Here is a 14,159-nt window from a genome sequence, read left to right as displayed (position 1 = left end):
AGTTTTTTGAAAGAAGAGGCTCGCTTTCTGATTAAACAACGTACAATTTACTCAAAAGGCCTTTTAAACCAAACAGTAACCATCCATTCCCAGTTCAAGTCATAGGAACGAAAACAAGGAAGTTTCAGATTAGCTGGATGAATAGGTATGTCTGGCTAGTTTTTTCGGCAGTAAAAAAAGGTGTTTCTGTAAATATTGTACTGTGTTTGCTTCTGTACAAGCCGGACGAGGTTTCCATAAAAATTAGGTCAGCTTGCTTTAGAGCCATATGTTAACTGGAAAAATGCACTGGAAGACTTTTCCAAACATCAGTCTAACTCTTGCCATAGAGAGGTTCCTATTTGGGGAAAAAAATTTCTGGCGACATTGAACAGGCAGAAAACCTCTATCGTGGAAGTTCTATGATGAAAACAAAATACTTTAGTAACAAACTTATGGAAAATACAGCATATAATTTTGGAAATCAGGCCCCTTAGAGTTTATTATATTAAATGGTTTCTAACCGAACCAAAATACCCACTAAAACATTTAATCGAAATATACCTACATTATATTGTATATACACTATCCCACACTAAGCTGGTTATTGTCATTAATAGTTTTGACTCTTCTTTTAAGTTATGTTTTTCACTTCAAGTCAAATTGAATGTAGATAGACGGAGCCGTGTTTGAATTTATTCATGTTTTTTTTCTAAGAAATAAACCACAATAGTGTTAAATAATGCATTCACTCCCCCACCTGCCAAGGCTTAGAACCACCGATTTATTTCATTAGAATAGTGAGTGACACCATGGCTTAGACAAAAAAAAATCCTAAATAAAATTCTTTTTATGTGCTTTCTTTCCGCCGACTAAATTTTACATGTGGAGGTGATCCGGGGAATTTTCAACCAGGTTGGAATTGTAAAGAAAGATGGAGGACATCTTATGTGGGAAGGGGGATTATCCGTGGGAAAAATTCTCCCTGGTGAAATTGTCTACAGAAATAGTTATCAACTGGGAGAGGGATTCTGTTTTGTTTGAATTTAGAATTTAATTTAGTATTTGATGAGTGATAATCTCAGGCCTCATAGAAGAGGGACATACTAAGCTGATTATAACCAAATAAATATTGAAATAAGGAAATAAACCGTTTCTGTCAGACCAAGAACTAAGTTCGTAGTAAGTAAGTGAGATAGTAAGTAATAGTTAATAGTAATTATTAGTAATTATTATAATGTTTATAATATTATTATATATATTATTGTCAATTATTATAAATTAGTAATAAAATAGTAGTAAAAAATAGTTAATAAGTAATATTTAAGTGAGAGATAAGTTCCAAAAAACACATAGTTTAATCTCGACAGGGATTTTCTATTCTCAATGCCATTAAAATTTCCATTACACTGCATAAAGTCATCAGATTTCTATTTTATTGAAAAGACATAAGATGAAAATATAAGCAATTATCCAAGAAATTATAAACCAAAAACCGAGACATCAGCGTTTCTAACAGCTTTCAAATAATTTGATTTTACTCTTTCCATATCTGACAAGGCCTAAAATTAGAGAAAAAAAGTTTAAAAGTAATCAGCGAAAATATAACACATCAATAATATATTCTAGCAATTTCCATATCAGATTACTGTTTAATAATACTAAAATATAAAATATTTACTTTTTCCCATCTGACTATGGCCAGAAAAAACACCAAACAGAAGACTAAACTATAACACAATAAAAAAAAATCAACAATTTCCGTCATTCGCAAATATCTCTCACCAATAGAGATAGTTTGTATAAGTAATTTCATAGAGCCACTTCTAAAGCTAAAAAATTGGGAGTTGGTTCCAAATACATTTTAAGTGAACAGCAAATATTTGCAAATACCTTTTATATGTCTCTTAGATGTCTTTAAATTAGATCTATCTTCTGGTGACAGTCGTTTAACAGAATTTTCCACATTTTTTTTTAAGTTGTATCATTTATCTATAGCAGTGGTTTTCCAACTGAGGTCCAAGGACTCTGCAAAATCCAGGAAACTCTCATAAGGAGTCCGTGATGACTCCAAGCGTTTCTGATTGTATCCCTGTACGTTGGGCCGTGCTGTTTTTAAAGTTACATATATCTTATCTTTTATGCCGGCGATTTATCTCTTTCTTTCTGCAATCGGTACCAACGTTACCAACACTGTAGCCTTGTATCGTTTTTGAAACAATTTAGAGGTCCTGTAGCTACGCAAAATTTTGGAAATTTCGTATAATCCAGTATATCCACTATAATCCAGAGTCTTCAGTACACTCCTTTTCGGAGAACGTGAGTCGCTCTTATGAATTGGGACAAAATTCAAACGGTTAGAGTAAAAAAGGGCTTCAGACAAATCTATACGCAGTGGAAAACTACTACTACTAACAACAAGTCACTGCAGCGAGTGACCTGGACCCAACACAGTTTGTACCGCTCCTCCTCAACACTAATTAATTCTCTACTCCCCTAATCTGAAGTTTCAGTTTCTTAGAAGTACTTCCTTATTACCTATATCCATTCCTTTGTATCCATCCCAAAATACGCAGGGAAAAGACATATGTGCAGAAATAACTAAATAGATGTCTATTTCTACCAAGATGGGCGAGGGGAGGGATTAAATTTGTAAACCGAAAAACTATTAAAAAGTTGTGTGAAATCTAAATCTTGTGAATTCGGAATTTTCAGAATTTCTTTGAAATTCCTAAAATTTTGAAATTTCGTGTGAATTCCAAAATTTCTTACAAAGCTCTCTGCCCTATGGGTGTGTCCTCGGCTGGAATCAAAATAAAAGCAGGGATAACCTGCTTTTCGTTTGACAGCACATGGATAGCCTTCGTACAACCTTCGGCAATCTGTTACCTTGAACATTTGGAATCTACCAAGACATATTATGAGAGGGTTTACAAGAAAATTAAGCATTTATAAAGATATTGAAGCTAAAATGAAATAGGATATTTGCGAATCTTAGCTTTAGAGGAAGCATGCAATTCCTACTACCCGAAAAAGTCGAAATTTTTTATATAAAATGCGTAATGACTACCAGGCGCTTTAATTTGTATTCTGTAAATTTTCCAATTCTTCCGAGTAGAAGGAAAAGAAAATTAGTTTTTACCTTTTTAGTGCATTTTCAGATCAAAGTATTTTTTTTATCATATTTTTGTTTTAATTGTTTTTAGTATCTTAAATCTTTCCGAACAGATCTTTTTATATTTCTCTCTTTAAATATTAAATCTTTTTAGTTTCATCTAAGCGATTCATAATCATATTTCATACTAACAAGTCTTGCTTGTAAAAGTTCATGCAAAAGCCACACCTACCTCTTCTTCAAATAATCAATGGCCATAATTATTGTATTCCTTTGGCTATTGCAAAAAAAACTGAAAATTTTAATTAGTTAATGAATATTTCCATTAGTTAAACTATTCTCTAGTCTGCAGCACGATACTATTATGTCATTTGTTCAGTATTTACGTTTACTACTCACAACTACACAATACCCCAATCACTGGGGTATTCAATGGATATTGCTCTGGGTTACGGCTGTTTTTCCTTGGTCCATAACAATTATGAAAGCGTACAGCCAAACACAATCTACAAAATTATCAACGGATCGATGGCCAACGAGAATAGCAACAGACAGCGGCGTATCCAAGATTTTTTATTCAGGGGGGGGGGGTACAAAAAATTAAAAAAAACTCATCAAAAATTGTTTAATTCATTTTTTTACGTTTTTACCTGTCGGACAAACATTTCTGGGGCGGGGGGTCAAATCCACCCCCCTCCTATATACAATCCTTTCTACAGAAAAGCTTTTTCAGTTTTTCTGTTGAGGGTGGGGCTGGGGTTCCATTAGAGTCATTATAAAAGAAAATCCTTTTTATCAGTTTCTTTTAGATGACCTCACCCTAAAAAAGAGTTTGACGCATGATGAAGGTAATAATTGTTGGGTCTTGACGAGACAAGTGGAGGCGGCCTACATTTTACTACTGCTAGTAAAACGAATAAATTACTTTTTTTCAATTTTTCTAGACGGCGCCCCCCTTCCCCTTAAGAGGACTTGACACACGATATAAATATTCAAGATCCACATGGATCTACCCGGAGTTTCATCCATCTATGCATACTCTTCTCAAAATTTAAGCTTACGTTATTTAAAATTGTTGAATTGTTTTCATATCATTTTCTTGACGTCCTCTTCTAATGAGAACATGGAGCTTCCTCCAAAAAGAAGAAGATACTATTTTAATAAATTGTATTTGACCGTGAAAATTGAGCAAATCGGGGACATAAGTTCAAAAAGTTTGCTCTATTTTTGATAAATACAAATTTAGAAATATAAATTAGTACATAAGAAAATCACAAAGACGGAAATACATTAGCTCATGCTAGAGGGAAACTTTAAAATAAATAGAGATGAAAAACTATGCAAGCAAGAAGAAATTAGGATGGTAAATAGGTTAAACAGGTAATAGGTTAGATAGGTAAATAGGTAAATAGGTTAAATAGGTAATAGGTAAGATAGGTAAATAGGTTAACACGACTTTCCTCTTGCTTCGGAAAAAAAAAAATCAAATTCACCTTTACAGAAAAAAGACTTACCGAGTAGGACTTTACAAGCCAAGCCGGTAAGAAGACATCTGAACTAAGAATTCGAAAGGCACACGTACGAAGACACGCCGTTTCCAAAGACCTTTCTGCTGCTACTAAACTAGCCTCGAGCAGTCTTTCAACTTGCTCAACTGGCCGGGAAGATACTATTTCACGGACTGAAAAAAAAATTTGAAATAACTAAAAAAAATCTTTGCATAACAGCAAGACTTAAAAATTTTGGTTCTTTCGAAAAAAACAAAGAGGTGGCATTTCAATTTTAAATTTTACACCTTTTTAAGGATTATTCATATCTAAAAAGCAACAAAACATAGCCTTAAGCTAAGTTTAAGCTGCCCAAACTCTATTTTCGGCGCAAAAAAAGACTGATTCTCAATGCTCAAATGTTCGGATTTATCATAAAATATTTGAGTTTAAAAGGTATACGAATCAATAAGTATAGCAAGAGAACAATTGGATAATCCAAATAAAAAAATAAAATAGCCTGAAAGCCAAGTTTACATTTTACAGCTTTTATTTTCCATGCAAAAAAAAAAGAGCTTGGCTCGCAACACTCCTGAACAGACAACTAATTTAATGACCAAGAAAAAAGAAAAAGCGGTCTAACCCATTTTCTGGTGGTCCATGCCCCTTACATAATTTTTTTTGTCTTTCAGTCTCCTTGATCCATAACTTATGGATGTAAAATTTCAATCAATCAAATATAGAAAGATTTTCAAGTTATTTTTGGGCACACTTCCCCATCTCTTTGGCACAGGGATCAATCCCTGAAAATTTTAAAATAGTCCATTAGCTAAGACCAAACATGCCTACCTTTTTCTACTAAAACCTATCAATGAACAACTAGTATTTCATTTTAAGGGTTCTTGCTCGTGATACTGGTGGGGTATTTCATCCCAGAGACATATTTAAATAGCTTTCCGACAATCACGAAGAAAATGCTTATTTTGAAATTTTATCCAATACCAAGGTGAGTTAGAGGGGTACCCGGGGACAAAATGGCGCGGGGAAAGGGTGGTGAGCCTCTTCCGAGTTTCTACGCCCAGTGTTTTCATACACAGTGGCTGGGGAATAAAAAATACACGAGGGACTTATCGCTCTATATCAGTGCAACACTACTGCCTTGACTAATTTCTTTGATTAATTAGTCAAAGAAGAATTTCTTGAAGAATTAGTCAAATTAATCACAGAAGAATTTCTTTGACTAATTTGATTAATTTCTTTTCTGATTATTTGTCATGGTTATTACAATTCTTTTTAATGTTCTTGACGTTGGTAACCAATCGGGATAACTTATCTAAACTAATGTGTTAGTAGCAATAAACTCGAATAGGGTATATAAGGTCTTGACAATCACACTTCATTCTTTTTTAATTCAGGGATGATATTACATAACTGGCAGTCATAGAAGGCTATGAACCCTAGCTGTAATCTTTGAAATCTAAATCTAATGTTAAGAAGACCAAGTCATGAAACTAGGATTAGATGTGGATGAAGAGGTGATGAAGAGTCAGGAGACGATCGAGGAATGGGCAGCTTCACTTATCTAGGCAGCATTATTAGCAAAAACATTGGATGCAGAAAAGGTGTAAAAAGGAGAAGCCAGAGAGATCAGTATCTTTTACAGTTGAAAACTTTGCAAGAACAGGAAGATAATTTCTAAAGTATAATTGGGATGCTGGAAGAAGCAAAAATGCAGTTGTCAAGTATAGCTCGAAACATGGGCAATTCAAAAGGGCGAGGAAGACTTTCTAGTTACTTTCTACGAGAATTGTCTAAGGGAAGGTTCAAGTGTTCTTTTGAATAACCATGTATTAAATGATAGGCTGAAAAAGGGTGATTCGATCCCCTTTTTACAGATGAGTTATGATAGGTTGTGCTTTATTGGGCTATGATAAGCCCCGGAATCGGGCTTTTTGGGTATCCATCGAAGGACCAAACAAAAAGGAGGTCACCTACGAACGGGGTGAGAAGAGGTCATAATAAAACAATACAAAAAAAGTTAAAGAAGGGAGTAAAGAGTGAAGCTTCAAATCGGTTGGTGTGGAGGAGGAGTGGACGCAGCTGTACAACAAACAACCTAGTTCATTTTCTGTTGGTTCTTTTCAGAAATTAAATAAAAAAAACAAGTTTTTTTTAACTGAAAGTAAGGAGCGACATTAAAACTTAAAACGCACAGAAATTACTTCGTATATGAAAGAGGCTGCTTCCTCATCAACGCCCCGCTCTTTACGCTAAAGTTTGACTCTTTCTCTCAATTCTTCTTTTTAAAACAGTACAAAACTTTAGCGTAAAGAGCGGGGCGTTGATGAGGAAGCAGCCTCTTTCATATACGATGTAATTTCTGTGCGTTTTAAGTTTTAATGTCGCTCCTTACTTTCAGTTAAAAAAAACTTGTTTTTTTTTTATTTAATTTCTGAACGTTTTTGAATCAATGCATGTTTTGATTTTGGCTCTCCGCAGAGGAATAATCAAAACGAAATTTGCATATTTTTTTTCTTTTTGGCTCAATGGCTTTCTCATAATTTTGATCGAATGATTTTGAGAAAAAAAGAGCGGGGGACGAAGCCTAGTTGCCCTCCGATTTTTTGGTTAATTAAAAGGCAACTAGAACTTTTAATTTTTTACGAATCTTTTTATTGGTAAAAGATTTACGTAACTTATAAATTAGCTTACGTAAAGAACTTTTGTATTCTCATGTTTTTATTACATATATGAGGGGATTCGCCCCAGCGTCAGTACCTCGCTCTTTACACTAAAGCTTAAATTTTATCCCAATTCATTAAGAATGATCCCCTGAATCACAAAAGCCGTAGAATAAGTAGTTGAAATTATTAAAAATACTTTAGCGTAAAGAGCGAGGTATTAGAAGGAGGTGAGCCCCTCATATGGGTAATAATTTCTGTTTGTTTTAAGTTTAATTGCTGTTCCTTACTTCCAGCTGAAAAAACTTTTTCACATTTATTTTTTAATTGTTTTTTTTTAATAATGCTAGTAAATCCTGCTCTCCCTTCATGAAAATTTTCTTCTCCCATTACAAATTCTCGATGGAAAGTTCCCCCAGCATATCCCCCGCTTCTCAACCCCTCCCCCCAACCAAAAAAATCCCCCTGAAAACGCCTGTATACTTCCCAATAACCATTGCTATATGTAAGCAAAGGTCAAAGTTTGAAAATTTTTGCCCCTCCCACGGGGACTGTGGGGGAGTAAGTCGTCCCCAAAGACATAGTTATAAGGTTTTTCGACAACGCTGAATAAAATGGCTATCTCAGAATTTCTATCCGTTGACTTTGGGAAAATAATTAGCGTGGGAGGGGGCCTAGGTGCCCTCCAATTTTTTTGGTCACTTAAAAAGGGCACTAGAACTTTTCATTTCCGTTAGAATGAGCCCTCTTGCAACATTCTAGGACAACTGGGTCGACACGATCACCCCTGGGGAAAAAAAAATAAAATAAAGAAACACGCATCCGTGATCTGCCTTCTGGCAAAAAATGCAAAATTCCACAATTTTGTAGATAGGAACTCGAAACTTCTACAGTAGGGTTCTCTGATAACCTGAATCTAATGGTGTGATTTTCGTTAAGATTCTATGACTTTTAGGGGGTGTTTCCCCCTATTTTCTAAAATAACACAAATTTTCTCAGGCTCGTAACTTTTGATGGGTAAGACTAAACTTGATGAAACTTATATATTTAAAACCAGCATTAAAATGCGATTCTTTTGATGTAGCTATTGGTATCAAAATTCCATTTTTTAGAGTTTTGATTTCTATTGAGCTGGGTCGCTCCTTACTACAGTTCGTTACCACGAACTGTTTGATTACTCAGTGACATTTATTTTCCCATTTTATTTGTATAATTATCAAAAAGGAACATGAATATAGGTTGTATTTATCAATGTAGACTGATTTGAGCTGGGGGAACTTACGGTTTAACAAACTCCAAACTAACATCTAAATATGAGATTCCAGTTGAGGTGAAACCACCGGTCTTGCTGTTAATAGCTAGATTTGAGCTTTAATCTAGGTTTTTTTTGCACTAAAACATAAAGAAACAAAAGATAGTCTAGATTAGGAGATCAAATCCACCCGGATTAACCATTTCTTAAAACTGGATCAATACAACGGTGCTAGGCTTATCAACCCCACTGAAAATTACCCGACATTCAAAGTTAAGCAGGCACAGATAAAACATGACGAATAAAAAAAAAACAAGAAAGGACGAAATTATGGAATATTTTACCAATATTCCAAAATGTAGGACAAATATGTAATGTAGAAATTCTCATAGTATTTATTTTTGCAATACTATTTTATTTTAATACTTTTTTCGTGTTATCATTGCAGAGTTAGATAGAGTTTAACATTGCGGTTATGGGGCTGGTTTCAACTCCAAAGACAAACTTAACAGACATTTAGAGTTTTTCGAATAAGACAGATATCTCAAAATCTCATTCGATATCAAACGCATTAGAGGAAGGCAAGATTTCAGAAAAGGAAGCGAGAGGGAGGTTTAATACCCTCTAGTAGCTTTCGGCCTTTAAAAAGGATAGAAGAACTTTCAACTTTTAATAGAATAATCCCCCTTTTAAGTTTCTAAAATAGTCCTTTCTGTTAGAAATGGATGAGAAAATTTTTTTTTGCACTTTTTTATTGAAAAGATTTGGCCCTTTTTGGACCCCATGCTATTAGAGGAGGGACCAGTTTTTTATTGTTAAATAGTTTCCTTATACCTTACTTAGTCCCCTTGGTCCATGGGCTTACGGACGTGAGGTTAGAATTGATCAGGAAAAGACTTTATGGCTAATTTCCGGGCGACTAACTACTCCCCCTTTCCATAGCAAAATAATTAATTTTTTATATTTCGCGTAATTTACGGTCCTTATCCCAGACGTTGTGGAGGTTAGGTCATCCTTGGATGAAAATTTACTGATATTTTCAACTATTCTAAAAAAATAGAGCCTTGAAACCTTGACCAGACTTCCTTAAGCGTTGCGTATGGACTAGATATCAGATAAGGTTCTAGGACAGGGGTAACATTTTCTGAGTAAAAAACGTGAACAAAACAAACCAGATCAGTAGGCGACTGTCTATCGTTGCCTATAGCAAATGACCATAAAGCTTCAATGCATCATTATAAATATTTTTTTTTTTACCAGAGGTACTTCATATGGAAGGGGTGGTCATTTAAACCCTGGACAGGGCTCATTCAAAGAAAATAGAAGTTCTTGTACTCATTTTAAGAAAAAAACGATCAGAGTGTAACTAGCCCCCCCCCCCTCCCGTCCCGGCATACTAATCGGACCATTATATGATGAACCAAGTGGTTGCTTCAAATTTTTGTGGGGACGTCTTTAATGAAACTAGGGATATGAAAAGGGGGCTTGTTGCCCTCCCATCTGTTGGGTTAGTTAAAATGGCACTTAAAATTTTATACGAATTATCCCTATATCGATTTTGTAGGACCTTGGTTTGATATTATCATCAGAAGGAGAAAAAAATAAAATAACAGACAATAAACATCAGTGATATTTTTCACAAAAAATATAAAGATCTAATGTTTTTAGACAAGAGCTATAAACCTCTAGAGTGGAGTTCTCTGATCATTTTATTGTTATGGAGAGGCAGGTGCCTCAAAAGGTAGTTTTCAATGCGAAAACATCCTAACTCTCACTGAGCCTTCAGATAAATACATAATTAGTTCTAAGGAAGGAGAGGTGTAGGGTAGAAACTGATGTATAATATCTTTGGATTTCTAGAAATATTTGCCTATATCTTCATTGTAAAATTAAAACAATTTTAAACCCAAAACGAGCAGATGCCCCATTCTCATCCCCAACATCCCCCTCGTAACTATAGAAACTTCTGAGAATGCTCATTTGATCAAAAATTGAGAGTTCTAGTCCTCTCTTTAAAGTCAGAAGTGATGGAAGACTAGCCAGTCCGTCTCCTAAATTTGATTTTGATATCTGGTCCTTTGAATACCCCTTAGAATATTTGATTGAAATTTTGCGGCACTTATTTTGATCTTTCTCTATGCCAGCTCAATTTTGCGTATGGGGGAATTTTCTATGGGGGGGATTTGTAGGGGACACCGGCATCCAATTTTATGAATTACGAAGCAAATTATATCAGTTAAATGAAGCTTTAAAATAGATATTAGAGAGTTGTTTTTTTGCAATAAGAAGGGAGATATCTCTCTACAGTACCCTTATATAGCCTTAACCTAAATTAAGGGTGATGAGAAATCCCCCCCCGCATACCCCTTCGTAGTGTATCAGAAGCTCCTACAGATATAGCCAATTTGGGCATTGAAACATATTTTTTAGGCATCTAGCATTCCTCCTCCCAACTTCACAATAGCCGATGCACAATTACACTTTTCTTTGTGCTTTTTATTTGTCTTAATTTCCTTTTGGCTGCACAGTTTTTACCTCTGAGGGATCTTCCAGGAGGGACATTACAGGGGGGGGGGAATTTCCTGCGAAGGAAAGGGAATAAGCCGAGCCCCCAAAATAACATTCATAATATAATTGGAAATCAGTTTCCGAAAACTATTTCTAGATCAACAAAATAACATTAAATAATAATAATAATAATAATGAATAACATTAAGTAATAATAACAATAATAATAATAAACCTACAAAAATGAAAACGAACCAAGAAGGATTGTTCAATCGTATGAAATGAAGAGTTTCACTTTCTGCAGTAAAATCATTTTTGAGCGACCTCAACAGATTTACGTAGCCAGATGTCAGGGCATTAATCACGATAGTTGTCTTAATGTCAAACCTGCCAAGAAATAAATAATTAAATAAAATCATAATTGATTTAGCCAATAGCAAAATAAACCACTGGGATATTTACTGTTACAGTATGCTAAAAATAAAATATATCACAAATACAATAACGAATGGCCAATACAAAAAAAAACAGCAAATAATACAAGATGAATCATTGCATACAAAAAAGAGGAAGAATAAAACACAAAAGTGGAAGTGCAGACCAATTCACAAGAAGATTTTTCGATTCCATAATGTAGATAAAATAAATAAATAACGTATAATAAGTAATATAATATATAAAGTATTATAATTTTTTCTAATTTCTTCAGTTTTTTTTTTACATTTTTTCATATAAATGACCAATTATTTTCAATTAAAACTATTTTAAGTTAATCTTATCAAAAAATCATTAATTAAGGTCATTTTTCATAAATTAAAAATAACACAATTAATAAATCATTGAACGAAACTAGAAAAAAAGACAAAGAAAACGCAAAAATAGAGGTGTGAACCAAGCGCCTGGAACCTCAAAATGTATCCTTATCATAAAAAGAAAAAAAGGAAGCTATTTCAATGATTGTAAACAGTGCGTTAAAACCTAAAACGACAAGAAATTATCCTGTACATGAGGGAGAAAAATCATGAGGAGAAAAAGACCCGCCACACTCACTCTATACTAAAATTTGACAAGTGCTTTACAGACAGCATTTGGAATAAAGGAAATAGAGTCAGTTGGTAATCACATGTGTTCTGTTTGCCAATTGCCTCTCTGAGCTGAATATTTGAGCAGAAGATTCCTTTGTTCGTAAATATGTAAAATAAAATTATTCACACCGTTTTTCTTTTTTTTAGAGCATTCACTTCTAAAACAATGGGATACAAATTCAAACTTTAGTCTACAGAGCAGGGGACTGAAGGGAATTCGCGTTGAAAACTCGTTGATTCAATCAGTTTCGGTTAGTTCTCTTTTCATACGTCAGATTTTCCTGAGCATGAGGGTGGTTAGAACTCCTTTCATATGTTCGCTCCTTAGACTAATGTTTAACTTTACAAAATAATGTTTCAAGGAAAAGAGTACTTTTAGGAGTGAAAAATTTTTAAATTAAAACTTTCTAGCCATCAGCTCCCGATCCCTCAAAAGGCAGTCAAAATATATTCCTCCAAATTCATTGGGATCAGGGGGAAAACATCCCTCTCCATAATTCACTGAAACATACCCCATGAGGAGTTTGAAAACGAAGGCTTGAAGCGTACTTTTAAGGGCTAAACTTTGAATTTCTGTAGTCTAAAAGGTTAAAAGCTCCTGGCCCTTCTGCTTTTAGTGCAGATAAGTATATGATATCTACATAAGTGTATAATTTTTCTCCAATAAGAAGAGAACTGTCACCCAATTCCACCCATACAACACGGTGATTCCAAATGTTTCTCGGAACAAAGGAAGTTTAGGAATTAAACTTGTGCTCTACATTCGTCTGAAGGACCTCTCACAGGAGGTTAGAAAATTTGGCGGTAAAATGAACCTATTGAGGCTTTAGATACCCCTCCCCCCCAGTTCGCGTGCAGAAATTATACACTACACATAAACTTACAAAATCTCAAGTAAGACAAGTGAATCTGCATCTTTAGAGACGTATATAGTTTCATGCGACATTGTGAAACTGAGAGGTTTTATAAACAGCTACTTGAGAGTTCTAAATCGATTTGTTTCTTTCAGAATTTTCAGTCTATAGGCTAGTACTTTGGCCTTCTTTGGCAATTGCCTTGCACCGCAAAATGGCTGAAATTCTCACCCTGGCCTGGCCTGCCATGTTATTTAAAGCAAAAACACTAGAATGTTGAATTTCTATTCCGACAATCGATTTTCCGAGATTCAAAGACCACTGGGGCAATATTATCAATCCGACAAAACGATAAAAGAATGGCGTCCGTAACCATTCTTCTTGAAAAATGATAAAAACTGCTTTTAATAGATAAAGACTGGAATCCTTAGCTACTTTTCTCCGATATCCTGAATTTGCTGGTTATGTTTTTGGCCACCCCTCCTTTTTTTTTGGGGGGGGGGGGGTCCCAATTTTCCAAAACATAGCCAAATTCCTTTACGCTAATATTTTTAAATATTCTTAATAAATTTTTCATATTTGGAATCCAAATGTAAAGCAGATTCTTTTTATGTACAAATTGTTACAAAATTTTCTTTTTTAGTTTCGGTGACTACTAGCATTATTTTTTGTTCGACTTCTCCTACATTTTCTTTAATTGGCCAGTTTTTTGTATTTTTTTAAAGAAATTAGAGTCTTGTAAAACTACGTATTTGTTCTCGAGTAACAAATAAATCATAACAGAACAACCTATAAACGAAAATTCAAACCTAAGAACCTAAAAATAAATCAATCAGCCTACCAGGAGGTTTACGTCAGACTATATCATAACATGTATCATTTCATAATTTATAATATAGAGTATATAAATAAATGAAAGAAACTGCAAGCCTAAGGCATAAAGCATAAATCGATCTAAAACCCCAGCCCTGGATCTAAAGCAAAATTGTTTGTTTAATATTTTTGCTTACCTTCTGGCAACAGAAATTGCAAGCTCATAGCTCTTCATATTTACCAGCTGGGCAACAGTTTCTTGGGCTGAGGACGGTACATTAGGATTCAGAGCTTGTTTCTCCATTAACTGAAGCAGGCTAAGCTGGGCAACAGTAAGATCGTATTCCTTTTTCAAGTCTGAAAGCTCATAAACTTCAACTGTAAA

This window comes from Artemia franciscana, chromosome 11 (genome assembly GCF_032884065.1).
Source record: "Artemia franciscana chromosome 11, ASM3288406v1, whole genome shotgun sequence".
Lineage (NCBI taxonomy): Eukaryota > Metazoa > Arthropoda > Branchiopoda > Anostraca > Artemiidae > Artemia > Artemia franciscana.
The sequence above is the reverse complement of the archived record's forward strand: the minus strand, read 5'-3'. Positions refer to the sequence as shown.